Genomic DNA, 14229 nt, shown 5'->3' with positions numbered 1-14229 from the left:
TGCGTCTCTTTGGTCTCTGATTCAATCCCCGGACATTCCATGTCATTAGCTTGAGCGCCATTTCCCTTTCTCTAGTCTTCTCCTCCAGTTGCTTCTCCTTTCTTGTCTTCCTCTGGATCCTTGCCTGGGCTGGGTAGGCTTGGTGGTGGTCCCGGCGGTGGTGGAAATACCTCTGGAAACCTGTAGAATTGTGCTGGGTCGAGTGGTGTGCCTTTAAATTGTTCCAGGTGCTTGTCCAAAAACTTCTGCTTCTCCGCCAGGGACCTTATTCTTATCTTTTTTCCTTCAAACGTAAATGCCAGGCCTTCTGGAAATTCCCAACTGAAGGGGATTTTCCTTTTTCTAAGCTCAGTTGCCAAATCGTTGTAGGGAACTCTTTTGTCAAGGAAAAATCTGGGGATATCCTTGTAAAATATTACTTTATTCTGCTCAACCACCAGGTTGTTTCTATAATGCAAGTCCAGAAAGTAGTCTCTGTCGTGTCGATCGTGTAGCACAATCAAACAGTCACTGACTGTTTTGCTGCTTTTCTTTCCTCTGGAGCCTCTTGGACCAAATCTGAAGGCCTTCGCTATGCGTGCTGAGACGTTGATTTCTTCTATCTCCCAAAATCCTGAGAATAACTTCACTATGTAGTCTTTTAGGTCTTCCCCTTCCAGTTCTGGAAGATTTCTTAGGCGGATGTTGCCCTCTCTTTGATGTAGTTGCAGAAACGCGAGGGACTCTTCAACAGACCTCTGTCGTGATCCAATATTCTCTATCTGTTCCAAATCTAGATTGTCCAATTTTTCCTCCACCTTTTTTATTTTTTCCTTGACCACTTTAATTTCCTCTGAGTCCTTTTTCAAGGTGGTCACCTCTTGCCCAATCCTATTAATCTCTTCTCTGTTCTTCCTTACGTTCTCCTCAATTTGTCCAATAGATTTTTCTAGGGTCTGCGTAGAATTTTTAATGTCAGCTTTTATATCAGCTTGTAATTTTTCTATTGCTGAATTCACTGCTGTATTTCCTGATGAAACTTGATCTTGTGTTTGCTTCAACCCGTCAGTCACGCTTTTCAATCCTGCTGCAATTTCTGCAACACTAACAACTAATTTCTCCATTTGTTCCTGTAGAGTTAGGGAAACAGAGCCTTTTCTTTTTTCAGAGCCAGTTCCTTTTGATCTAAGTTCCATTCCTTGTGGGCTCTGTAACTGTAATCTCAAGGTCACTCCAGTTTCTGTAGTAACAATCTCAGACATTCACAGCAGAAGGCCAACAGTCCCAAAAGTAAACACCAGGTGGCCAGCAGCTCAGTCCTGAGAACAAAGAGGCTGCTGAGCCAGGAGCCCACACCAGTCCCGAAAATCCAACTTTTAGGCAAAGGGTTTTAATTTTCCAAAATATAAGTTCCTTAAAGCCAAGAAGGGCCCATTTTCATGTAGCCCAAGTCAGTCACAGTTCCTAACTTGCAGTGTTACCACCAAAGTCCACAAAGTAACTTGTATCTGGTTACAAAAAAGTCAGAATGTCTCCACTGGTAAACAGTCACTGAAACACCAACAAAGGAAAAAAAATGGCAACAATGTATCACAGCCCGCTACTGACCCGGAATCCTAATCCAGAGGGTGAGGGGCATCTTCTTTTGCCATATCAACTGTTTTTAAGTCTTTAAACATCCTTTAAACAACTTTTAATCAACTTTTAAAAAGTTCGCAAAACTTTTCCGTTAGTCGCGGCTTTGATCTTTTAGCGCTACCAAGCTCGCGCAAACAGTTTAAAGGGAACAGGCTTCCTTTTGCAGTTCCTCTGCAAGCAGTGCTCTTAAAACTTATAAAAATAATCCAATTCTTTAACTTACAGAGTTTCTTTGGAGATTTCTATGCAGGAAGTGCCGGGTGCTCGAGTCTGGCGGGATCGCTGCTTTGATCCTCCGCAGGCAGACGCTTCTTCAGTCCCGTGCCGGCGCTCCGCTCGCCCGATTTTCCCCCTTACGAGGGTCAATCGGGAACGGAGACGGCACGTCTGGGACCCACGAAGCTCAGGTCCACGGGACGCTCTTCCCGTGGCTTTAAGGGACCCGTGGCGCAGGCACAGAAGTCCCTAAAGCCTGGCGGAGGACGGAGCCGTCGGACTCCCGTCCGCCATTGACCGGCACCTAACCGGAAGTCACCTTTGACGTTTTGATACTTGAAGTGGGTGCCTAGTTTGCCTCTATGATTGGCTGTCCTGGTTTGCTGACTATTAGAGACTCCTATTAGACTGCTTTGGGCTCTCTCAGTGCCTGCCTAACATGCTATCCGATGATGGGGTCTGTAGGCTTCATTATTGCTGCTGCCGCCGCCGCCGCTGCCACAACAACACACACTGTTATTAGAGTCATGGGAGAAGCTTGGGGAATCCAACCCCCCACCCCACCAAGTCCCAATCTTCTTCTTCTTAATTTTATTATTATTTGGTGCACTTTCAATTTGTACATTAGAAATATGTTCCAGTGGAAAGTGTTCTGCGGCATCTGACAGGCTAATCAATATATTGCGGGTATGTTAAAGAATTCACTTTGTTTGATGCAGCAATAACAAGGAGATTCTCAGCAAGCGGGTGTACCTTCCAAGTATCTGGTGGTGGTCAGTTTATGTTTTTCAGGTAGAGATAGGGAATGCAGGGCTTGATGGTGACTTGAACTTTTCAAGGCAGCAAGAGAAAAGTAATACCATAAATCCTTTAAAAGGTGCTGCAATAGGTGTGCATCACATGAGAGTCTGAGAGGGATATTAAATCTTGCTCTTGAGCACAATCTGCTGGCAAGTTTGCATGTAGAAGGCCCATTGAAGTGAATGCGAGCTGAGCCAGAGCACATAAGATGCCCATTGGTGCATCTTACGCACAATAACTTCCAGGGAGACCATGCCCCTTGTCTTTTGGAAAGAACAGTATTGTGTTGGTCACTGACACAATTTGTGTAGAGGCTGACTAATTGCTAGAAACAGGTGGGTAGCCGTGTTGGTCTGCCATAGTCAAAACAAAATCGAAAATTCTTTCTAGTAGCACCTTAGAGACCAACTGAGTTTGTTCCTGGTATGAGCTATCTGAAGAAGTGTGCATGCACACGAAAGCTCATACCAGGAACAAACTCAGTTGGTCTCTAAGGTGCTACTAGAAAGAATTTTCGATTTTGTTTTAATTGCTAGAACTTCATCTCGAGAGATACTCTGGGTGCTCCCATTGTAACCAAGAGTGTCTTTCTTTCCAGCAAAGGATTGCTTGTAACCTCCATGCTGTTAAACGCCCCCCCCCAAAAGGCTTGGGTTTCTTTTTGCATTGTGAAGCGTATTATTGCCCCCCATGCGATGGTAAAATAAATTCTATAAAGCCACAGTTCTCAGATTCATGTTCTGTAGGGAACAAGTCTCATTGAACTCCTGTGTGGGACTAGATTCTCCCCAAGACTGGGCTCCGTAGGGAGCTCTAATAGAATTGGGTCTCCTCTCAAGAAAACTTCTGAACGATGCCTCTGAATCTGGATCAAGTTACTGGAGTCTCTTGCCCCTTTCCTTAACTGGCAGCTTTTCTTGGCAGCCACATAACCAGTGTGGAGGGGAGTTGTCATGTCATTACTACATTGCGTGCTCACTCTTGCCAGGACAGAAATGTCAAATGGGAAACCGGAGAACAGTGGCTATATTTAAGCTCTGGGGAAGCAACCTGGTTTGGTACTGCTGCATCCCAATCCTCAGGGCTTCTCGGTTTCTCCAGCAGCTGCGTCAGGATCATGCTCTTGAGAGCCAAGTAACCTCTGCTGGCGTTTCTTCCTCCGTGTTCTGCTCTGAGCAGATTGAGGGAGACATGGCCTAGGTTTCTTGTTGGGTTGGAGCGCATGTGAAAGGCTTGTTTGATGCCTTGCTGCAGATGTGGGGAAAGGCTTTTGGGTTGCTGCCTGACCTCTGGTGTAGGCGAGAGTGTGGGTCTCGACATCCAAGCCAGCTGAGATAGAGCCAAGATCCCATTTGGATTGTGCCCAAGAATACTTATGACGCACTCAGCTGTGGCTGCTGAATTGCCTGTGGTATCCCATTAACAGGCAGGCCTGTAGCTAGAAATCTGGTGATGGCCGGGCCTCAGGGTACCTTGCAAGTGGTGCGGTGTGGACAGACATTGTAATTCAGTTCAAAACCTAAGAACAATTAGAGTTAGCATAAGGATAAGCAGTAACTTTTAAGGGAGTGGTACCTCGGGTTACATACAGTTCAGGTTACATACGCTTCAGGTTACATACTCCGCTAACCCAGAAATAACGCTTCAGGTTAAGAACTTCGCTTCAGGATAAGAACTGAAATCGTGCTCTGGTGGCGCAGCGGCAGCGGGAGGTCCCATTAGCTAAAGTGGTGCTTCAGGTTAAGAACAGTTTCAAGTTAAGAACGGACCTCCAGAACGAATTAAGTACGTAACCAGAGGTACCACTGTAGGGTGAGAGAGGCATCACCTCTCGTAGTCAACATGTACCAGCCTCTTTGGTCCCACTGTTGTCTCTGATCAAGCAGTAAGCTTGTTTACTGCGGCAAAAGTCAGAAAAGTATTCTTGCCATGAGCAGCAATTCACCTTTCAAACCAGGCTCAGCTACAATCTCCATCCTTAAGATTTTAGATTGAGCAGACAGAACACTGGAAAGTGGGAGGCAACTCACTGAGCAGTTGGGGAGAATTCTACCTATAGGATATCATTTCCTTCTGTCTCCATAAACAACAGGGTTAGAGACTTTCACTTTTGCACTGGGGCTGATAAGAGGTGGACTCCAACAACACCTGGAGTGCTACAGGTTGCCCATCCCTGAATTAGACAACAGAGCAGTGAAGGTAAAATTCACCTTTGCATGATAGGCTAGTTTCTACACATGCTCTCAGCAATCTCCTCGCTGTCCTCCAGCCAGACAAGCAAACGGCATTATTGGAGTTGAGTGACATATTCAGCCAGGCAAAAGTACTCAAGAAGAATGCAAAACAGGGCAGGTGAGAGGTGTGTCCTGGGTAGAGTCACAAAGGACAGAGGGTCTGGCAGGCAGAGTGTTCCCCACACTAGCCTAGCTGTAATGGATCCACTAGATCCCCAGTTGAAGACGAGTAGTTCAACTCAGAATAAGACAGTTTTCGAACGTGAGTGGCAGCGGGAGATATGCAGCTTGCCCTCCACATTGCAGTTTAAAATCTGAAGCGTCTTGACTTCTCCATTCATAATGGTGAGATAGAGATCTGTTATCTGGTGGCCAGTGCTGCAGCTGACCCATAGCAAGCTAGCTGTGGAAGTTAGACTTTGTAAGGGCTCATCCAGACTTCCTTTCACACCACACTTTCCAGGTTTAAAGCTCTGTGTCCAAGCAGTTGTGGGTTATTTGGGGGGGAGGGGGTCCTGGCACTTTCCCCAGGAATATCCACATTTTACTGTTAAATTGGAGCAAACAGCAATCTGCAGAAAACCCAATTGCAATTTGTTCCAATACAGCAGTAAAATGCATGCTTTCTAGGGGAAAGTGCGGGACAACACACACACACACACCATGCCCTCTGGTATGGAGCTTTAAAGCCCCAACCTGTGCTTTGAAATACAGCACAAAAGGAAGTTTGGATTAGCCCTAAGACACTTGTCTTGCAAACACCAATGGTCTGTTTTGGGTCAAAGGGAGAAGAACGTGGGGCCCTTTGACCAAGCAATCACATTTCGTTCTTCTTTCAGCTCCACTTTGGGTTTTTCTTTCAGCCTGTCGTCTTTCAACAGACAGGATTGCTTCAAGCTTACTGATCAAACACAAAGGCTGAAAAGGAGCCAATATTCTATCTCTCTTTGGGTGGTTTTGCTCCAGCATTAGTTCCTTGTTACGTATGAACTTTCCCCCTTTCTACATTGCAGTGACTTGGTTGCATTAGAGTCCTTTATTTGAGTTCCAACAGACCCATCTCCTGACCTGTTTGCCACACAGTTTCAATGGAGATTTGTCCTGGGGCTGCTGCTTCTTTGGCGATCACTTGTGGCCGAGTAAGATTGTCTTCCATGAACACGGTCTTAGCAGTGAGTCCCTAAGTGACTGTGGAGGCCAGTTCTGGATCCACACATCCTTCCACAGTGGGGACATTAGTTTCCGGGCAGGAGTTGATCGTGGTGAGGATTTGCCAAACGTTCCTTCGTCTTAGCATGTTTCTCCCTTTCATCCTGAGTTTGTGCTTCTTCAAAGTCCATGACACCTTTGGTCAAGGCTGTTCTCCACTTGGATCGCTCTCAGCCTCATCTCCAGTCCTGCATGGTCTCTTAAAACAGGACATTTGTTCTTCTCTTTAATTAACCCCAGGGGTGTTAATCTGTCTTAAACAGGAAGCTGGGCAGAAATCTGACCAGGAGCATGGTTGCAGTCCATTTGGGAGTAGCTTTCTAGCCATCCCTTGGCGAGAGATTGTTTAGTTGCAAAGGATGTCCAGCACATGCATTGCCTGGTTCTCATTACCTGGCATTTGAGCACCCAGCTGGGCCATATGTAACAACAAGTGTGCAGTTTTGTTTATGCTCCTGGATACCGGTATATGGGCTTATAGTCAGCCAAGTATGTGATCCACAAATCCAGCACCTATTGACCCATCTCATGCATTGGCACATATTCTTGACACAAGCATTATTCTAGTCTTAAATGCGCAGCCATTCACACTGACAGCAAGAAACATATTATTCTACCAGAGCCTTCAAAGGCCAGAATGTTGCCTTTGCTTTTTGTCTGTATACCTTTCCCTGACTTTTTAACCTGCCTTAAATTAATTGATGGTTTGCTGTTGGGGATGTTCTCTACAGGTAACTTTCTCTCTCAGTTGCAGTGACTTCGATGCTAGGCAGTTGTTTATTCTGTCTGATTTTCATAGGAGAGCTACCTGCTGAACTATCAGCTCTCATTAGCACATTCTGAATCTCTGGACCGTTTGTATAACATCCTGCAACGAAGGATGTTTAGTTGAGATCTCTTTTCTTGTAACTTGGTCATGGATTCAGGTCCTACCCTCTGGAGCAGGAAAAAAGAAGCTTGCTCCATCTTCTATGTGACAGCCTTTTAGGTATTTGAAGATGGCTATCATACCTCCTCTCAGTCCCCTCTTTTCCAGGCTAAACGTACCCCACTCCTTCAACTGTTCCTCATAAGGCTTGGTTTCCAGACCCCTGATCAGCTTGGTTTCCCTCTTCTGCACACATTCCAGCTTGTCAATATGTTTCTTAAATTGCAACGGCCAAAACTGGACACAGATCCCCCAGGTGTGGTCTGACCAAGTGGTACTATTACTTCTCTTGATCTGGACTCTGGGCTCCTGTTGATGCAGTCTAGAATAGCATTAGCTTTTTTTGATGCTGCAACACAGTTGACTCATTACAACAACCCTATAAGGTAGGCATGATGAGTAGGCTAACAAATTTCTTCTTCTTCTTCTTCTTCTTCTTCTTCTTCTTCTTCTTCTTCACCATATAGCAGATGAGAGCCCTGAGGTTTGGAGTGGGCTTGCTGAGGGATGCCTAGTGAGTTCAGAGCAGAGGAGAGATTTGAAATGGAAACTTGACTGATTTGTAGCTTGGTCTCTGAACAACCAGAAGATAATAAGAATGTGTGGGTGCTCTCCCTTAGGCTTTCCAGATGATTTTGAAATGTACCTTCCTTCATCCCTATTCATTATGACCATGCTGACTTGTATTGATGGGAGTTACAGTCCAAAACATCTGAAGGGGACCAGCTGTCTCCCCTCCTTTTCTTGATCACTAGCAGGCTCCTCCAAACCCACCCTTCTCGCCTGGCCAGCTATACCAAGGTAACGTCCAACTTGGTGCCCTAACCTTAAATGAACTCTCTGGGTAAAGAGCTTCTGCACACCACAAACCTTCCAAAGGAATAACCACACCCAATGCTAATTGGAAACAGAGGCAACTGCAGATTTTGCCAGCATGAGTCTCTGCTTCGCTCAGTTTAGTGTTTCCAGCATGTGCCCTCCGTAATAATATATACACTATACTGGGGTTGCCAACCATTTTGGGGGGCCTGCGGGGAATATTTGCAAAATGGAGGAACTGTTGTGGGCATCGCACGTATGCCACAGCCAAGCACACGCAGCAGTCTATTCTGTTGGCTGTTGCAACCTAATTTTGGGAGGCAGATAGGGTCACGTGGGTGCCCACAGATGCAACATTGCAACCCTTGCGCTACATCCTCACATGCCTACAAACTTCTCAGGGGAATGTCTCACAAGCTGGCTCGTGGTGGTGGTTTTGTAAAGGTGTGTGCATCCCAAGCAAACCAGGCCGATGACGCCAGGATGCTGCCATTGAGTATAATGACTATGTAAAGCCAAGTGGGAATGCTAGTTAGCCAATAACACGGGCGGCAACAAAAAGCCCACATTGACCCTGAAGGGACATGGGGGGGGGGGAGTGTGGCATCTAGGAGGACCTGCCACCACACCTGCTGCCCCTACATTACATGTGTGGTTTTATTTAATTTTTTTAATATAAGTTTCATTTATATATATTGTAACAATTATTCAATCATAATTTTAACATTTCAAACTCTGACGCCTCTCCCCCCTTTCTGTGGTTCTTTACATTTCTTTTCCCCTTCCTTCATACGCCAGATGATCTCAACATATTCTTTTATATATCCATTCCCATATATATCCCATATATATTTTGAAACTGCAGGTTTTGACATTAATCCTACTAATGTCTTAATCCGTTTACAGTTTGTTTGTAAATACTCAATAAACCATTTCCATTCCTTTTTTTAAAATTGTTATCTTGATTTCTTATTCTCCCGGTAAGTTTCGCCATTTCTGTGTAGTAGTAGTAGTAGTAGTAGTAGTAGTAGTAGTAGTAGTAGTTTTATTTCCCCAGCTACTTTGGGCAGCTCCCAACAGAACACTAAAAACAGAATAAAACTTCAAACATTAAAAACTTCCCTAAACAGGGCTTCCTTCAGATGTCTTCTAAAAGTCAGGTAGTTGTTTGTTTTTTATTGGTTTTTCCATGTATACATCCTCTTAATAATATTTCTCTAACAATAAGGCTGATCGCCGTAGAATTGATGCTTTTGAATTATGGTGCTGGAGGAGACTCTTGAGAGTCCCGTGGACTGCAAGAAGATCAAACCTATCCATTCTCAAAGAAATCAGCCCTGAGTACTCACTAGAAGGACAGATCCTGAAGTTGAGGCTCCAGTACTTTGGCCACCTCATGAGAAGAGAAGAATCCCTAGAAAAGACCCTGATGTTGGGAAAGATGGAGGGCACAAGGAGAAGGGGACGACAGAGGATGAGATGGTTGGACAGTGTTCTTGAAGCTACTAACATGAGTTTGGCCAAACTGCGAGAGGCAGTGAAGGATAGGCGTGCCTGGCGTACTCTGGTCCATGGGGTCACGAAGAGTCGGACACGACTGAACGACTGAACAACAACAACAATTTTCCATACTTCCCCCCCTCCCCTGGACTTCCCTCATAGTCCCATTTTGTTTTATTTCCATATTACTCACCCTGCATGTTGTTTCCCAAAATTTTCCCAATACATATAATCTTACTTTTTGTTACATACAATTGTGTTTGTTTATTCAAACCCTGCCACCAGTGAGTCAAGTTCTTTATGTTGTTTCTTCATATATGTTGTAAATGGTCCCCATTCTCTTTTAAAGTCTTTGTTACCCTTTTCATGTAATTTATCTGTTGATTTCACCAATTCTGCATCTTCTATAAGTTCCCCTTGTCATTTTTCTTTCACTGGTATTTCCTCTGTCTTCCAACCTTGTGCTAATATAATTCTTGCCACTGTTGTTGCATACATAAATAATTTCCAATTTTCTTTTTTTTAAATCTTGATCTAAAATTCCTAGGAGGAATGCTTCTGGTTTCTTAAAAGTCTTTTTAAACATTTTTTTCAATTCATTATATATCATTTCCCAATAATTTCTAACCCTTTTGCATTCCCACCACATATGATAAAATGTTCCATCTTTTTCTTTACATTTCCAACAGGTTTTAGATCCCTTTTTATACATTTTTGCCACTTTCTCTTGCGTAATATACCATCTATACATAATTTTCATATAATTCTCTTTCATTAAGATACAATCTGTAAATTTTAAATTCACCTTCCAGATCTTTTCCCAATCTTCCAGTTTTATATTATGACCAAAAGCCAGGGTAACATTTAAATAGTTCCTCTACCAGTTTCAGCTGTTGGCCCATATATGCCAGTACAGTGGTACCTTGGTTCTCAAACTTAATCCATTCCGGAACTCCGTTCCAAAACCAAAGTGTTCCAAAACCAAGGCATGCTTTCCCATAGATTGCATTGTTGATTTCTTATCTACAGAGGCGAACAAGATAGTGTAGCATCACTTAACCCCATACGCATACAGTTCCCTGTGAACTTTCTTCAGGATTCACATTTTTGTAGTTTTATTATCAGCAGCATATGATCTTGAAATATGGAGGAGGATAAATGGCTGGAAACATTATATAAATGAGTGACCGGGGAAAGTAGGGAATGTTAAAGCAAAACACAAGCAAATCCTTCCTTCCTAACATTTTTCACCTGGGCACAGCACTCTCCCCCAATTCCCCCTTTTCTGCTTCTCTGACTGCCAAATGCTTGTTTCAAGCAAGGTTTGTTATCAATACCCTAGTCGAACTACCGTAGGACCACTGCAGGAATGTTGACAGGTGGTTAAGATCCATCCATAACATTTTTATAAAACTTTTAAAAATCTGCAAATTTTAATTGTAATTTTATTAAGTAGATACCAATTATATGAATTGGACTGTACAATTTTCTTGCTGGTCTTTGACCGTATTAAAGATTTATTATATTATCAATCTGTCCAAACAATCATTTTAAATTTAAGAATGCTTATCCGATTATTTGATTTATAAAATTTATAAACTGCTTTTCACCTCAGTGTGATCCCAGAGTAGAGTCCAACACAAAAGTAACAATGAAATAAATAAAAAAGGTCAAAATAGCAGTAGTAGTGCACAGAGACCTAAAACCCCAAAGAAAAATTAAGCAGGCCACTCAGAGCCTCAGAGAGACATTGTGTTTTGGTTAGGCTCATCAGTGATGTCGTTGTCATGAGTGTTTCCAGGGGGAAGGAGTGCCACAGTTGGCACAACAATGACTTGAGAAAGCCCTGCTCAGTCCAGTGTCGCCATGCATCAAGTAACATTTCCCACTGGTGGAAGAAGAAGAGCCCCCTCAGCTAATCCGACTGTTGGGGCTGACAGTCTATCAAGTACCTGGTTTGCACCTTGTTCAGGGGGTTGTTATTAACAGACCTGTAGCCAGTTTAAAAGGTAAAGGGACCCCTGACCATTCAGTCCAGTTGTGGATGACTCTGAGGTTGCAGTGCTCATCTCGCATTACTGGCCGAGGGAGCTGGCGTTTGTCTGCAGTTTTTCCAGGTCATGTGGCCAGCATAGAATCATAGAATCATAAAGTTGGAAGAGACCACAAGGGCCATCCAGTCCAACCCCCTGCCAAGCAGGAAACACCAGCATGACTAAGCCACTTCTGGTGAACCAGAGCAGCACACGGAAACGCTGTTTACCTTCCCACTGGAGCGGTACCTATTTATCTACTTGCACTTTGATGTGCTTTCAAACTGCTAGGTTGGCAGGAGCAGGGACCGAGCAACAGGAGCTCACCCCGTCGCGGGGATTCGAACCGCCGACCTTCTGATCGGCAAGCCCTAGGCTCTGTAGTTTAAACCACAGCACCACCCGCTCCAGTTTAGATCCTGCAAAATAGGTGTTACATGTCATCACCCTGAAGCAGCAGGCAATCTGGTAGCAGCATCTTTTCCTAGATCATCTTCAAGGGTAGCCCACATTGAGTGCATTGCAGTAATCAAGGCGGGAGGAGTTTAAAAAAAAACTAATCAGTTTTCGGACACAAAAGAATGAAAAAATTCTTTCCCAAGTCAGTGTTGGCCGTGGCTGAGGTGTGAAACCCACATGTCCTCAGCACCAGAAGAGAAAAATGCAATGTCTCCTGGGTGTGATGTGGGAACGAACTGACTTTGTCACTTGCTTGCCAGTGTAAGTTATTGCCCTTTCCCCCCTCATCTGTCTGTGCACTGATAAGGCCCCCATCACCTTCTTTGCTCTTACGTTGACATGGTGTTTCCTTAGTCTTATCTGCTTCCATTCCCTCAGCTCAGTACATAACACCTCCCCTGTGGGAATGACGTAGGCAGCTCTTGGCATCTGCGCCTTAGCACTCTCCGGGAGGAATTTCTGACTAAGTCAGCAACAAAAGCACGTACTCACAAAAGCCCCGTGTGTGTGTGTGTGTGTGTGTGTGTGTGTGTGAGCAGAAATCCCTTGTGCAGTGTGCAGAAGTAGACAAGTTGGGTCTCCCCTCTGTTTACTGCCAAAAGGTTAGAGCAAACAGTTCGAAATGGAAGAAAAGTGCTCTATAGTTAAATGGAGATTGGCCTGAAATAAGAGTACCTGTGGAATTTTTAATTTTAATTTTAAAAAACCCAGTTCTGTTCTTGGGTGGAATGAAATTGGGCTAGTACCAGAGGTTGCCATTGCTGGGCACTTGCCAAGGTGCCCACTCCACCGGGGGGGGGGGCTGAGCAACAGACTCTGCTTCTGTTGCCCCATTCCTCTGGGCACCGGTGCAAACTGAGTCCAAAGGAAGAGAGGACAAGCAAATGGGCACTGGCAACAGCAGCATGAAAAAGGTGAGCCCCTGTAGGGAGGGTTTCGACTGAGGGCACCTTGCCCAAGATGCTCCCCCCCCCATCGCCGCCCAAAAAAAAACCCAACCCCTGGAGCCATCACTGGAATGAGGCACACCTTCTTTCTCACCCTTCTGCTTGCACTGTGCCAGTTTGTCACACTCTGTGCAAAGCTCTTCCGTTCTCCAAGGAAAATCCAAACAGAATGAATGGAAAGCACCCGCTCCAGAAGAGCTACAGTTTGATCCTTTTCTAGGCAAGTAGTACAAAAGGCTTGCTTCAATTAGGAACCTCTTATCTGCCCATGAGTCAGACAGACAGAGCGTCAGACTGCATTCCTAGAACTCCTTACCCTTTGAAGAAAATCTAAAATCCCCAGGCTCATTTCGCATCTGCACACCTCTTCTTCCGGCACTTCGGTTCCTTTGTTTATGAAATTAGGGTTAAATTTCTTAGCAGCATGACTGCAGTGGGAAGGGGACTCCACCCATTAGTGTCCCACTCCTGCAGCCTGATTGCTTTAAATGCTTATACTCCACTTTCTTTGGCTTGATCATCTCTCAGCCCAGGGAGAGACCCAAATCTGCTTATGCAGATTGTTGCATAATGTGTTTTGGTCTTGCAGGTCACCTCGGCCACCCGCAGCCCCACCTCCGTTGAGCAGAGGCAGGGCATGCTAGAGAGGCTCACAGTGGATTATACTAAAATGGATGGGGGGGGGGGTGTTTCCAATTTCAAACCACTCATTAATTTCATGAAATGTTAGTTGGTTCTTTGAAACGTGCTTCTTCACTGTTTGAATTTGAAGGAAACTATATTGGAGGCAGGTAGGTAGCCGTGTTGGTCTGCCATAGTCAAAACAAAATAAAATTAAAAATTCCTTCCAGTAGCACCTTAGAGACCAACTTAGTTTGTTTCTGGTATGAGCTTTCGTGTGCATGGACTGTTGACTGGTAGCTTGAATCTGTACCTTTTCCCAATATGGAAGGCATGGGGGTTCCCTCCCTAGTCTCTAGGGTTGCATAGCAATCCTGGGGAAGCCAACAATATCAAACTTCTGAGGTGCTCTCTCTGTAAGAGAATAGAGGCCTCCTAGTGGCTGCCCAGCTGCTTACAACTGATCCACTCCACTGAAAAAGCTCAGCTGGAGGAGAGCACATGATGATCCAAGCCTGTTTGATTCCAAGCATTGAACTGAGGGACATGTTTAAAGCTGCTGTGATTCTAAGTTAGTTTCATGGTTCCTTCTATGATTTCTTAGCATGGGTTTTGTTGGAGCAATGAATATATGTCAGAAGTGAATCCAATATCAAGTTGATATCACCATAGCACAAAGACGTAACAAAATAATATTCAAGGAATATATTTCTCTCTATCAAAAGTTCTTCACAGACATAGTCTACATGTAGAGATCAACGAAGGTATTGCTTTGTTACATCCGGTTACATCTTTGTGGTGTGTTTGTGAATGCTTTCATGTAACCTAGGTTTAATGTTGTTTTG

General features: G+C 44.4%; 1 protein-coding gene across 1 annotated transcript in view; it reads left to right on the top strand.

Moving 5' to 3' along the window:
* PDE4A (phosphodiesterase 4A) overlaps positions 1–14229 on the top strand; it is a 266902-nt gene that overhangs the window by 186699 nt on the left and 65974 nt on the right.

The sequence above is a fragment of the Lacerta agilis genome, chromosome 16 (assembly GCF_009819535.1).
Source record: "Lacerta agilis isolate rLacAgi1 chromosome 16, rLacAgi1.pri, whole genome shotgun sequence".
NCBI classification, from domain to species: Eukaryota; Metazoa; Chordata; class Lepidosauria; order Squamata; family Lacertidae; genus Lacerta; species Lacerta agilis.
Note: the sequence above shows the minus strand (reverse complement) of the source record. Positions and strands in the feature narration are given on the sequence as shown.